Here is a 13,838-nt window from a genome sequence, read left to right on the forward strand (position 1 = left end):
TCAAGACTATTCCACGTCTTTTTTCAGTATCGCTAACTTTATTTTTTTTTAAATTGATTTTTTACGCTTCGAAAATTGTGAAGTTAGCAGCCTAGCAGCCTGGCAGCCTGGCAGCCTAGCACAGCCTAAAGAAAACAAAGGATAATACAAACATGAAAACCGTCGGAAATGAGTCGGTAGCACATACTTAGACTTTTCCACGTCTCTTTTCAGAATCGCGAACTTTATTTTTTTTAAATATTGAACTTTTTTTTTTTGACACTTCGAAATTTGTGAAGCTAACAGCCTAGCAGCCTAAGGAAAACTAAGAATAATAAAAACAAAAAAAAAACGTCGGAAATGACTCGGTAGCACATACGTAAATCATTCCACCATTTCAGTATCGCGATCTTTATTTTTTTAAATATTGAACTTTATTTTATTTTTCATTCTGACGCTTCGAAATTTGCGGGATTAAACATGTTTTCGAATAAAGTAGGATGTAGTCTTAGTCTTAGAACATTTTCTCGGCTAATAATGTCGCTGTCTCTGGACAATAAGTGACGTCATGTGAGTTATTTATGATATGCAAGTTTGTATGTATATCGTCGCCCTAATTCCAGTGTCGTAACTCCAATTTTGAAAAAAATGAGTGTTTGGTATCAAAATATTCGTAATTTTTTTCTCTATCTAATGGTAAGAACAACATCACTCTGGTTCTTGCCTGTAACAATATATTGAATGGGTCAGAGTGCTGTAAGTCCAAAAATTGTGATAAAAATACACTCCATAATATCGTTACTTCTGAACCAATAGTTTGTTAAGATTCTAGTCACATGATGCTGTTTTGAGAAAATGGCAGATTTTTCAAGGTATCAGGAATGACTTTTTACGTTTTATATTTCTTGATAACATGTAAGTGTTTTGCTTTAGATGTTATCTAATTATCTATAGATTAATATTTTATTTAAATGTTTCAAACCTTAAAAAGAAATATTAACTACTTTTAACCCTTGAGCTAAATTCAAAGCATCATGCTGTGTTATGAAATTCGGATAGCATGGAAATCGGATAAATTGATACAAACTTTCAATATTCACAAGTATCAGCTGTTAATAACTTGATATGTGATTAATATGATTGATTGATCAATGTTACCATTAACTACGGACAATCAGGTTTTGCATAAGATTGTTTATACTTTTAACTTACAAACAAAACTCATCAAATAGAAACATACTACTGCCATTGTTACATTTTGTACAATGTTTTTCTTTAACTATATAAGACAAATTACCGTACTGGTGCTAAGTGATTCGAATAAAATTTACACATATAACTTTACCACTCAAAACTGATGTTAAATTAGGTTAATCATGTGTATTTCATTATTCATAATTTCATAATTTTCATAATTTCAAAATTCTGCACTTTCATATAACGATCACAAAAATATCAAAAGTTTTGCTGTCCAAGGCATTATGCAATCCAGGGTGGTTAACAATACCCACTGTCATATAGAAAGAAAGACAAAACACTTTTAAAATGGCAGAGGTGTTCAGTCCTACATCACTCGTTTGTGTTCTTTAAACAGTATGTCCAAACGTCAAAGACTATATGGTGGATTAAAGTTGACAATATCCCTATAACAAAAGTTTAAAAGCTGAAAGTTGTCTCAGATGCACCATTTAGCGTTGAATAAGAGACGTCATTTGCATAACAAATACTTATTAAACAGAATGCCAACCTGTTGACCTACTCAGCTATTTTGCATAAATCAACAGGGTGTCAGTCTATACCTTTTTGTCAACATAATCATTTTCAATCTTATGCTAAAATTTCTTATGTAATTGGAACATGCAAAGCAAAATTGATCTAAGTTTCTAAGTTAAAAATAATTCTCGTAAGGTAATACTACCTGTAATAATCAAGTGATTTGAACCTTTGAACTGAAAATTATCCATTACCAAAACTATTTTTTTTTTTTAAAAAAATGCTTAGTTAAAAATTGTCATTCGATTGAAACGTAGAAAAAATGATTTTGTGGAAAAATGTTACTAAGTCTTAAGACCATATAAAACATTAAGGAATCTTAAAATTGTCATATTTGTTTCATCAAACGTTTGTTGAAGTAAAATAGAATAAATATTTGACTGAAACTCTTAGATATTGAGCATTGCTTTTATACGAATGAGTTATTAATGTAAACAGTTCAGTTAAAAACATTAAAAGCAAACGTATACTTACTTGTTATTGTATGTAAAGAAGTTGTATGCCACTTGATATATAAATACATGTAGTAATTGAAGTACAGTAGTTCATTGAAACACCATATCCAGATCTGTAGCATCTTTGAAAATTTTTGAGCTTTGAGTTGTGTTTCATATTTTTTTTTTAAAACAACACATTAAGTAATGCTGTTCTTAGAAAAATACATAGGTTTATTCTTTTTCATGTTACAGAGAAAGGAACTCATTGTTGATGTTGTTTTTCAAAGTTTAAGCAGTTACATCTTTCAAACATTTTTGTGTGTTTTGTAAGTCAAATTGTGTTTAACATGCTGTTTGTCTGCAAGTAACAGGTATTCAAAATTGAATTTAGAATGAATTAATGATATAATAAAGGAAACCAAAAGTAAATCTGAATTCCAAATATTTCATAGTGTACAGTGTTAATGTGAAAATAGCATATCATATGATAAAAGTTTTGCTTTTTAATGTGGTAAATATCAATACAATGACGATGTATCTCAATTTTGATTTCGTTTTGTTTAACTCAATGTGATACATGTACAAAATCAGTAAAATTTTATTTTTTTGTTCATTTGCAAGGCTCACTATTTCATGTAAATGGTCATAAGATAATGAAGCCCGAGTTCAATTTCAATCTTAAAATGCCTGTTCGTGGCTATTCACACTTAACCGCATTGTCTGGATTTCTATTATTGACTTTTAAGACTAAATTTACTGTTTTGATCCTGATCACATAACATGCTCTGTGGTGCCTAAATAAATGTAGATCCAGACTATTCGTTAAAGCATTCAATTCCTAGTTACGTCTAAATTTAATATAATTTCAGTATAAAGCAGTAAAATAGTCATTATTTCACACTGTTGTAACTCCTAAATGTAATGATATTTTAGGGTCACATTGCTGTAACTTATTAAAGTATTCTGGTTCTTGTATTTTTGTCAATAAAATATATTTTTCAGTGATTTTTCATTTTTTTATTTTGATTTTTTTAAAAAAACTATCTACAGGAACTTCTTCGTAATTAAAAGTGTAAAAGTTAAAATAATTCTGCACACTATGATGTATTTTATATTAAAATTCGTGAGTAAGTGTGAAGATATAGCCTGTTAAAACTTTGAAAGTCGATTTTTCTCAAAATGGTAAAAATACGACTTACATCATTATGGAATTAGGGCGACGAATTGTTATGCTGATAATTTCACATCATATTATATATTATTTTCATTTTCCTCGATAAATTGTACTCACGTAAGTGCGTTACGCAAACTACGCACCGGGTCAGGCTCTCGTGATTTCAGCAAAAAAAGAGTAAGAAAGAAAAAATAAAAACAAAAAAACAACGCAATTACATCGCCTATTTATTAAATACATGTTGTTTCCATGGATCTATTAAAGATGTTTAAAAGGTTATTGCTTCATATATGAATATGTGATTCCTTCACTTTGACTTCAGTTTATAGACTTATTCGTCACACCATTTTCCGGTATGTTACGGGTTTACCTCCGGGGAATTTCACCAAATGAAGTACATACCACTGGAACATTTACTTTCCTTTCATTATTTCGCCGTGTAAGGTTGGTGAAAAAACTTGACGTGATTGAAAATTATCAATGTTCCCTCAACAACTATTGCAATTTTTTTATAAAATTGAATTCTTTATTATGAAATTCAATGAAATTGAAACAGTCGTAGTGGCATCTTCCATAATAAATAACGAGAGATTTTTTGTGATTAAACTTGCGTATTTTACTTTATTTTTGTATGGAATTATTCCTACAATGATATTTAATTATTTTCCTACATAGTAGTATCTGTTGATTCAATAACGACCAAAAACGAAGAATTCGCTATTACACTCCATTAACGGAATTTCCCACAGCAATGTAAAGAAAGTACCGGAAAACGGCGTTAACCTAGGTTTTCGAATTCGCGAATGTTTGCCGTTAAAGGAATTTAATTTAAACTTTATGTAAGAAAATTTCTATAGGCCATTTCGAAATGCATTTCTTTTATTATTCATGCTATTTCGCAATCAATCTTCACCTCTTCGTTTATATATGAAGATGCGCTGATCTTCATCTAAATAATTATGAAGATGCGTGAAGTACAGTAAACTTTGTGAAAAACTCGTAAAAATATAGCCCAGTAGGACACATGAGACATACTCGACAGAGAACCAGTCCACCTCCAATCTAGGGGAACAATCGGAACGTCCTTAGCTACATTCGGAACTGCCTCGGCTATTATCTATAATAATATCAAAGGGCCAAAATGTTGCGATTGATCGGAGACAAAAGTGTACCAGTCTACCTCCTGAAATTGGAGAGGAGACAAAAAGTATTGCGAAATAGTTTAAGCCGATCGATGATTTATGAAGATGATGGAGTTGCATAGCAAACAGGCGTTTTCGTGTGTTTTACACATGCCGGAAATTTCATCTGGCATGGGAGGGGGTGCCAGACGAGTCGCATGCTGTACAACGGCACGCTTAGGATGACGTCATTTTTCCGTTATGAATGAAGTTGCAATTTCATACGCTGTTGTAAGAAAATAGTTACGTCTGTAACGATATCAATTTGCGTTGAAAATAAAGATAAATAATTAAAAATATAATGGAATATTTACAATATGCAAGAAAAAATATCTGACATATATATATATGACAGGTATTATTATCATTAACCGTTGCAATTGCGACACAGATTAGGTAATTATTTGTAAGTTTGCATTTGCAATTTTTTATTATTTTTTTGAGCAAGACACTTAACACTAAATGAATAATAAAATATATCATCCAACTTTCTCCTCATAATCAGAACTCTCTAACAACTACGCTGCTCAATTGTACGTATCCATATCCACCTTCATTTTATATATCAATAAAATTGCAAAGTGAAATAACTGAATAATAAACTTGCTCAACCCATTATATCATAATGGCATGGCCCGTTAATGTAAACGTTATCGAGTTCGAGGTTAACCTTTGTTTACATAACAAAGATTGATAACAATGCGAAAAAAATATGGAAAGCCATGGCTGTCTTATATTGTCCTTTTCCAATTTATTTAACCATTTGGATAATATATAAGTTCACTTCGACTATATATGAATTGAAAACACCTTCTTATTTAACCGGAATCCATTTTGTTAATCCACAGTTACAATATATGAAACCATACCGTCAGTGTAATGAAACAGAGTAAGCATATATATAAGTTGATTTTCTCAATATAATGATTCCAGTTTCTTCAATATATGGTACCAAAGTAGCCATGTATGGAATCAGATTCCTTATATGAATCCGAATTATCAATATATTAATTAATTTTTCAATATATGAATCCAATTTATCAATTTATGAAACCAAAGTAGAAAATATATAAGTTGGTTATCACATTATATGATACCAATTCTTCAATATATTGTACCAAAGTAGCAATACATGGAATAAATGGAACCAGATGTCCTGATATGAAACCGAATTATCAATATATTAATTAATTTTTACAATATATGAAACCAGTTTACCAATGTATTGGACTGAAGTTGGACCAGTATGTAACAGAAGTAGCAACATATAAGGTGATTATCACATTATATGATACCAGTTCTTCAATATATGATACCAAAGTAGCAATATATGGAACCAGATGTCCTTATATAAAACTGAATTATCAATATATTAAATCGTTTTTACAATATAATTTTTTATGAAACCGTTTTTATCAATGTATTGGACTGAAGTTCCCATATATATTTTTGATGTTTACATTATATGGCACCAATGTCTTCAATATATTGTCATATGTTGTTATAGGGTTGCTAGTATATGAATCCACTTTTCCAATATATGGAACCAAAATGAGCAATGCGTGGAACCAAAAATGTCATTATACTGACGGGGACGTTTTTAAAGGCTGTATTCTATCCTCGCACCGGTATTACAGTTTCGCGCGCCAATATTTGTTGTTGAACTGTCAAAAAGACCAGCGTGCTTTACTAATGGCCAAACTGCACATTTTCTGAAATAAGGACATATTTGAATATAACGTCACATTCAATTACTTTGGCCTTAAAATGGGCTGGGCAGGCAAAACTTTTATCGTTATATATGTACGAAGTGTATTGTAAAAGTCATAATTTAAGCTACTAAGTCGTACTGACGCATAAACAAGAACATATTTAAACAAAAGTTTATCTCGACCTTTTACCTTTTGAATCAAAAATGGGCATGGCCAGTAGGACACATCAAGGTTAATCTACTCACAATGTTTTCAAAAAATAACCAGTCAAATAATTAATTTCATGAAAAAGTGTATGCATTGTTATAAAACAGAACCCAGTGGACTTGTTGACTTTGAAAAATAGGCCTAAATTGGTTCCATATTAATGAATATTTCTATCATAGAATGTAACATCATCATATGTACTGCTTCTTTGGTTCCATTCATTAATAAAATGGTTTCATATATTTTAAAAATGAAATAATATATTAATAATGAATTAAACACAAAGTAAAACGTGAGATTTTTATGTGCCTTGATAGCGCAGTAGACAGAGCGACCGTTTAAGTGTTATATTCATGGTCGAATCATGGTTATATAAACAAGTACTATTACATTTGGCTGTCCTAATGGATTTTTTTCTTATTTGACCGGTTTTGTTTCAAATAGTTACAAATGCATCAGGTATTTTTTGGAACACGGGGTTAATATGCACTTGTGTACAGTTTAAAGAAAACGCCACACATCAGGAGAAAGCATTATCAGAAAAGTAAAAAAATAATGTTTATATATTGATCCATATATTCAAATTATAAAATATTAGGTAATCGTAGTCCATTTAAAAAATTCTTCATACAGCAATAATTTTTTGCGAATCGAACCTGCCTTGCATTGATATTCAAATAGAAATTTAAATGAAAGTCTTTACCTACTTGCGTTAAGTGGACAGTTGGCAAAATTTGGTAGTTTTTGTTTATTTGTATCATTAAAAGATGATAAATACAATATGATAACTGTTTTACACCCTTATAGTTGACTTGACCACTGCGTCACTAAATAATTATTTTAGACGTACTCAACACATTTAAACCTATGTATCTGATAAAGATAATAACACAAAAAAAAAATATTGTTTGAAATTTTCGTAATATTTGCGGGAAATCACTGACCCGCGAATTGCGTAGCTCATCTACACAAACGCTATCACTTTAATCTTTAAGGTACAAACCTGTTTTCAACTAACATTAAATCAGATTAAGGTCTTGTATCGGAAATGATGAAGGGGGGTTTATAATTCATTATCTCTCAATAATAGATGCTTGTTGATGACGAATCTCATTTTTTGATATATTTTAATTGAATATTCGGCCAAATTAACCAAATAAGTAGAAAAAGCTTTGTAAACGATAAACGTTTTTTTGTCAACCGACCGAATTCCTTATAAACACTTATATTATGACACTTTCCAAACTTTAATATTGATGCATTTTATCATGATAAACCTTGCCTTTTTGATGAGGGATCACACAATAAACTTGGTCACTAGGATTTCTGCGGACGTACATAATGCTTTTTAATCATAGAAAGTCAGGCGCCTAGCCCCCGCTTTTTTCAAAAGCTAAGGTACGTTGTAATGGCGCGTAGCCAGTAGTTTCACTGATTTCTTGTGTGTCCAGGTGAGTGAGATAAATAAGCTATCATTTGGGTTGGATAGAGGATAGAGAAATCCAAACGCTAAGGCTCGTTCCCGATGGAAAATGAGAAAATGAAAAAGTTCTCTGAAAGTGATTTTTCCTTTTTATATATCCTTAAAATAACAATGTTTATCTTTAAAACTTCATTAAATGCCGTTTTATTGTTAAAATAACATTTCCAGCACACTAAAATTTTTGGCTGCCAGGCTGCCAGGCCGCTGGGCCGCCAACTTCACAAAAATGACAAAATCAAAAAAATCTCTTAAAGTGATTTATTCTTTTTATATATCCTTTAAATAACAATTATTATCTTTCAAACTTCATTAAATGCCGTTTTATTGTTAAAAAACATTTCCAGCACACTAAGAATTTTTGGCTGCCAGGCCACCAGGCCGCTGGGTCGCCAACTTCACAAAAATGACAAAATAAAACAAATATTTGACAGTGATTTTTTCTTTTTATATATCCTTTAAATAACAATTATTATCTTTAAAACTTCACTAAATGCCGTTTTATTGTAAAATTAACAATTCCAGCACACTAAAATTTTTGGCTGCCAGGCTGCCAGGCCGCTTGGCCGCCAACTTCACAAAAATGACAATATAAAAAAATTCTCTGAAAGTGATTTTTTCTTTTTAAATATCCTTTAAATAACAATAATTATCTTTAAAACTTGACTTAATGTCGTTTTATTGTAAAATTAACATTTCCAGCACACTAAAATTTTTGGCTGCCAGGCCGCCAGGCCGCTGGGACGCCAACTTCACAAAAATGATAAAATAAAAAAAATCTCTGAAAGTGATTTTTTCTTATTATATATCCTTTAAATAACAATAATTATCTTTCAAACATCATTAAATGCCGTTTTATTGTTAAAATAATATTTCTGTAACATTAAATTTTTGGCCGCCAGGCCGCTGGGCCGCCAACTTCACAAAAATGACAAAATAAAAAAAAATTTCTGAAAGTGATTTTTTCGTTTTATATATCCTTTGAATAACAATGTTTATCTTTTCAAACTTCATTTAATGCCGTTTACTGTTGAAATAACATTTCTACCACATTAAAATTTTCGGCCGCCAGGCCGCTGGGCCGCCAACTTCACAAAAATGACAAAATAAAAAACAATTATCTGAAAGTGATTTCTTCTTTTTATATATCCTTTAAATAACAATAATTATCTTTAAAACTTCATCAAATGCCGTTTTATTGTTAAAATAACATTTCTTTTTTAATTTTAACATTAATTTTTTTTTGGCCGCTGGGCCGCAAACTTCTAATGTTCTTAGAAACCTTTAAAAACAAGCAAATTTGTTGAATTTATATACCCCGCCGATTGCTGGTTATTACTAACACAACAACTGAAGACATTAAAGGCTTAATTTATATATTAATCAGGGCATAAACAGTAATATTCTTTGAACTTGATAAATATTCAGGGCAATAACAGAGCCATAACTCTGTGTTAAATAGTAATGTCTGGAAATGCCAGTGAGATGTATGCATACTGCATAACTAATCAAGGGCCATAAATCTGAGTTATAAGTGTCTGACCCGAACAAGGCGACTATTTGCACATCTCCTGTTTGTATCCCATAAAGATTCATTGAATTCCAGCCAGTAGTTACAGAGAAGAAGCATTATTGCTCTGGTTGTATACTGCATAAGTTATCAAGGGACATAACTCTAAGTTAAGTTTAAATGTCTGGCCCGAACAAGGCAATGATATGCCCATCTCCTCTTGGTTTTGAAGGTTCCAATAAAGTTTCATTGAATTCCAGTCAGTAGTTGCAGAGAAGTAGCGCAGAAACGAATATTTTTCTATATGCATACTGCATAACTAATCAAGGGCCATAACTCTTGAGTTTAAGTGTCTGACCCGAACAAGGTGACGATATGCGCATCTCCTCTTGGTATTGAAGGTTCCCATAAAGTTTTGTTGAATTCAAGCCAGTAGTTGCAGAGAAGTAGCGCGAAAATGATTTTTGCTCTATATGCATATTGCATAACTAATCAAGGGCCATAACTCTGAGTAAAAGTGTCTGACCGGAACAAGGCGACGATATGCATATTTCCTCTTGGTACTGAAGGTTCCCATAAAGTTTCGTTGAATTCCAGCCAGTAGTTGCAGAGAAGTAGCGCGGAAACGATTTTTACTCTATATGCATACTGCATAACTAATCAAAGGCCATAACTCTGAGTTAAAGTGTCGGACCGGAACAAGCCGATGATATGCGCATCTATATCGCTAAAAGCTAAACAAATATTTCTTCTCACTACTATTGCATTCATATTTTTTGTTATGTGAACGGTTAATATGTGACACTTCAAACTTTCAGTCATACTAAATTGTTTAGAGCACTGTACACATTCTGTGCTCCTGTTAGGTAATTATGTGTGTACAATTCATATGTGAAATCACAATTTGTACAGTGTCCACATTCGTGCAGCTAGATACTCATACTGAAGTTGGGACCGGTAACACTTCTAAAATGATGTTGCATGAATAAATGCTAATATAAAACAAATATCTTCAGCATCGTAGCAGTCAAATAGTAGATTTCTTTCTTCACAATGATACCCGTTGTTCCAACATCCTTAAGATCTTTTACACCGAAATCTTTTTACATTCTTTGTCCATATAATTTTGGACCTCACCGAAACCATAGAGCTATCTCCTGCACGACAGAGCTGTTTTGCAGAATAAATATTCATTATTTTCTTTAACATGTTTAATAACTAATGTTTTGATCTGATTTCAATTTTACTTGATTTCTAGACCTTTAATCTACTTGAAACGTTTATAAATCTAAATCGCCATGCAGCTGAATATTGGAGGAGTATAATCTGCTTGATGATGAAATGGTCTATTTCAACGCTAAATTCCTTTACTGGGAAGCGCCGCCACAAGTGCATTTCAAACACAAATATAACAACATCAATTATATATGGTAAAGCATTCTCTGAATTTCGATATTTCGTAAAGAGTTTACAAAATATGTAAAAATGACAACCCTTTACCTTTGATGACACTCAATTTAAGCGACATGCACTAGCTCGGAAGAAGCGATAGAGCGATTTACGTAAACCTTTGAAAGAGGTAGCTGTATCGTTTTTCAGGCGTGGAGTAGTAAACAGAAACGGAAAACAGAATCCAAAACATAGTGTTCTAGATTCTACCTCTTATGGCAACTCATTTATCAAGTCTGAACGAATTTGTCGCACAATCGTCAATAAGTAGAAATTCTCCAAAGGAAACCCAAATAATCAATTAAAGTAGGTCTGCTTAAAGTAAAAAGAAAAACAAAGCAAGTAATGTCTTCAATGAAATCAAACCTTGAAAAAAAAATATTTCAAAAAATAACGAAAACATGAGTAACATTTTAATAAAAGATGACAGACATTTCATAGAAAGAAATTATAAAAGACACATTTGAAGAAATGAAAGAACAATTAATAGGCTCTCGCCTATCATTAAGTGTTTGGATATTTTTTTTTGAAATGAAATACACAACAAGTCTACTTCTACGTCACAATTTGAAAAAGATTTTGATTCGAATGAAGAAATCTGGAGAAAACATGAATCAGATGACGAAAATCTGTGTGATGAAATAAACGAAAACGAAATACATGTATTAAAAGAAAAAGCCAATTAACATGAACAATATAGCGGTAGAAACAATCTCTGACAGTTACCGTCAAAAAGATGATTCTGCAGACAAACGTCAGTTAAAACAAAATATCTGTTTCGAAGATGTGCAGCTATAATCTAGACCTTACTATAAATGACGACGAAACAGATATACGAATCCCAAAGAAATTGGTCATACAAGGAAAACAACGATCGTCCTATTCTCGTAAAAATTGTCCGAAGACAAACAAAGATAAATATAAAGAAGCTGAATCTTGTTACGAGGATAAACATTGACGATGATTGACTGCATAAATCAACAAACACTTATGTCCCTCCGATTAAAAGGCACGCAAAGAATTGTAAAAGCATGAAACGTTGGAAGGAAAACTGTATGCAACCTTTCCATCAATGAATCCACTGAAACCCTACAAATCAACATCACACCAAATTCATTTCCATGGGTATGACAGATGGTTATCATTCCATGGCCAGGCAGGTCTCAACAAACAAAACATCGTCAAATTCGTAAATTCAGATCAATTGGAATACAAATATAAATGTTTAACAAATATAAATTTTAATGTACAAGACTGAACTATGCTTTTCTTCATCTCCTCTAAGTATTTCGTGTCTTTGGAGGTTTTTTAGTCCCTTTTAAATGAAGAAAAGTTTAACATATCATTTTTGAAAAATAATACAAAGTTGACTCCTATATTTCTTCCTCTTCAGTTTATTTCCGCTTACATATTTTCCATGAAAAGACGAAGCATTGAATAAGTATCCATTGTACATCATTATTCACATATTAAATGTTAAACACATTCGTAGAAGAAACTTTGTGAATATGTTTGAGGAGATAAATTCTTATTCTATAAAAGACTCATATAGAATAATCTACATTTATTTTGATTAAAGAGGGACAAAATAAGTAAATACATTATACAGTAATAAACTTACGTTTTTTATATATGACTGAGGTGCGTTACTTACGTTTTATAATGAAACGGTTTTCACAATTCACCTCAAGGGTTAGAGTATCAACAATTTTGTGTGATGCTGGCGTCTTTTTTATTGTTTATCGTTTAAATGATTATTAAGTACCATCATCTGTCTGTTGTTGAAGCTACATTATAGTTAAGATACACGTGATAATGTTCACATTCATGTAAATTCAATAATTGTTGTACATTATCATAGGTGTTAAATATACTAGTAAAGCATAAATAATGCAAGATTTCAATTCATTTAGGTAAACAAATTCAGGAGTTTTCTCATAGAAAAAAATAAGGCTTTTTGCCACAAATATCGAATACCCCATTTTACAGTTACATATGTTATATTGATACTGTCGAGTGAAATATAAGTGTATATTATTATATTGGCACAGACATTCTGTTTATTCATAGTTAATCTACACTTAGTTGTAATACACTTGTGTCGAATAAAGGGTAATTTTGCTGTATGTTTTCATACTAGTCAATGTGTCGTTTGCAACGCGCGTAAATAGTATGTATGTGTGTATGTATGTATGTGCGCGCGCGCGTGCGTGCGTGTGTGTGTGTGTGTGTGTGTGTGTGAGTTGGTGGGCGGTGTGTGTGTGTGTGAGTTGGTGGGCGTGTGTGTGTGTGTGTGTGCGTGTGCGTTTGCGCGTGTGTGTGTCTATGTGTATCTATGTATGTGTGTGTCGGGGGATGCGTATGGGCGTTATATTTTCAAGTTATTAATCGTAAAGTGTTTTTTTTTATTATTATTTGTTTGTGAAAAAGTGACTTTAATTTATATATATTTTTTAAAAAAATGTTAGGAAACAATTGCTGTAAATTTTTATAATATAACCTCACTTTACATACATCACATTAATACTCACACTATCATCCATCTCATGTTATTTGTACACAACTGATAATGCCACTTTTATAAAGCCAATAAAATGTTGATACATGTTAAAAATATTTGCTCTGCAGATTGGAGAATAAGACTTTTAAGACATGAATACTATATAAATCTGTGAACATGTAAATTGTGAGACCTTCACCCAAAACACACTGGGCACAGCCATTTTATAATAAAAGTAAAATTATTTTTGGAACTATTGCAGGGTTCTTCTATGTAATGGTGCCGAGATCTAGGCATTGTAGCTTTACATATAAGGTAGTGGTGTTGGTAGTTTTTACTCCGGATAACGGCAATAAGCCACACTGAATTCACCAGAGCACAGTTCAGCCACCACATCGTTCCTGGGCAGGATGACAAGCAGTTAACCAGTACTAGT

Source organism: Ruditapes philippinarum, unplaced genomic scaffold, assembly GCF_026571515.1.
Source record: "Ruditapes philippinarum isolate M1 unplaced genomic scaffold, ASM2657151v2 ctg2011_1_1_1_1, whole genome shotgun sequence".
Classification (NCBI taxonomy): Eukaryota; Metazoa; Mollusca; class Bivalvia; order Venerida; family Veneridae; genus Ruditapes; species Ruditapes philippinarum.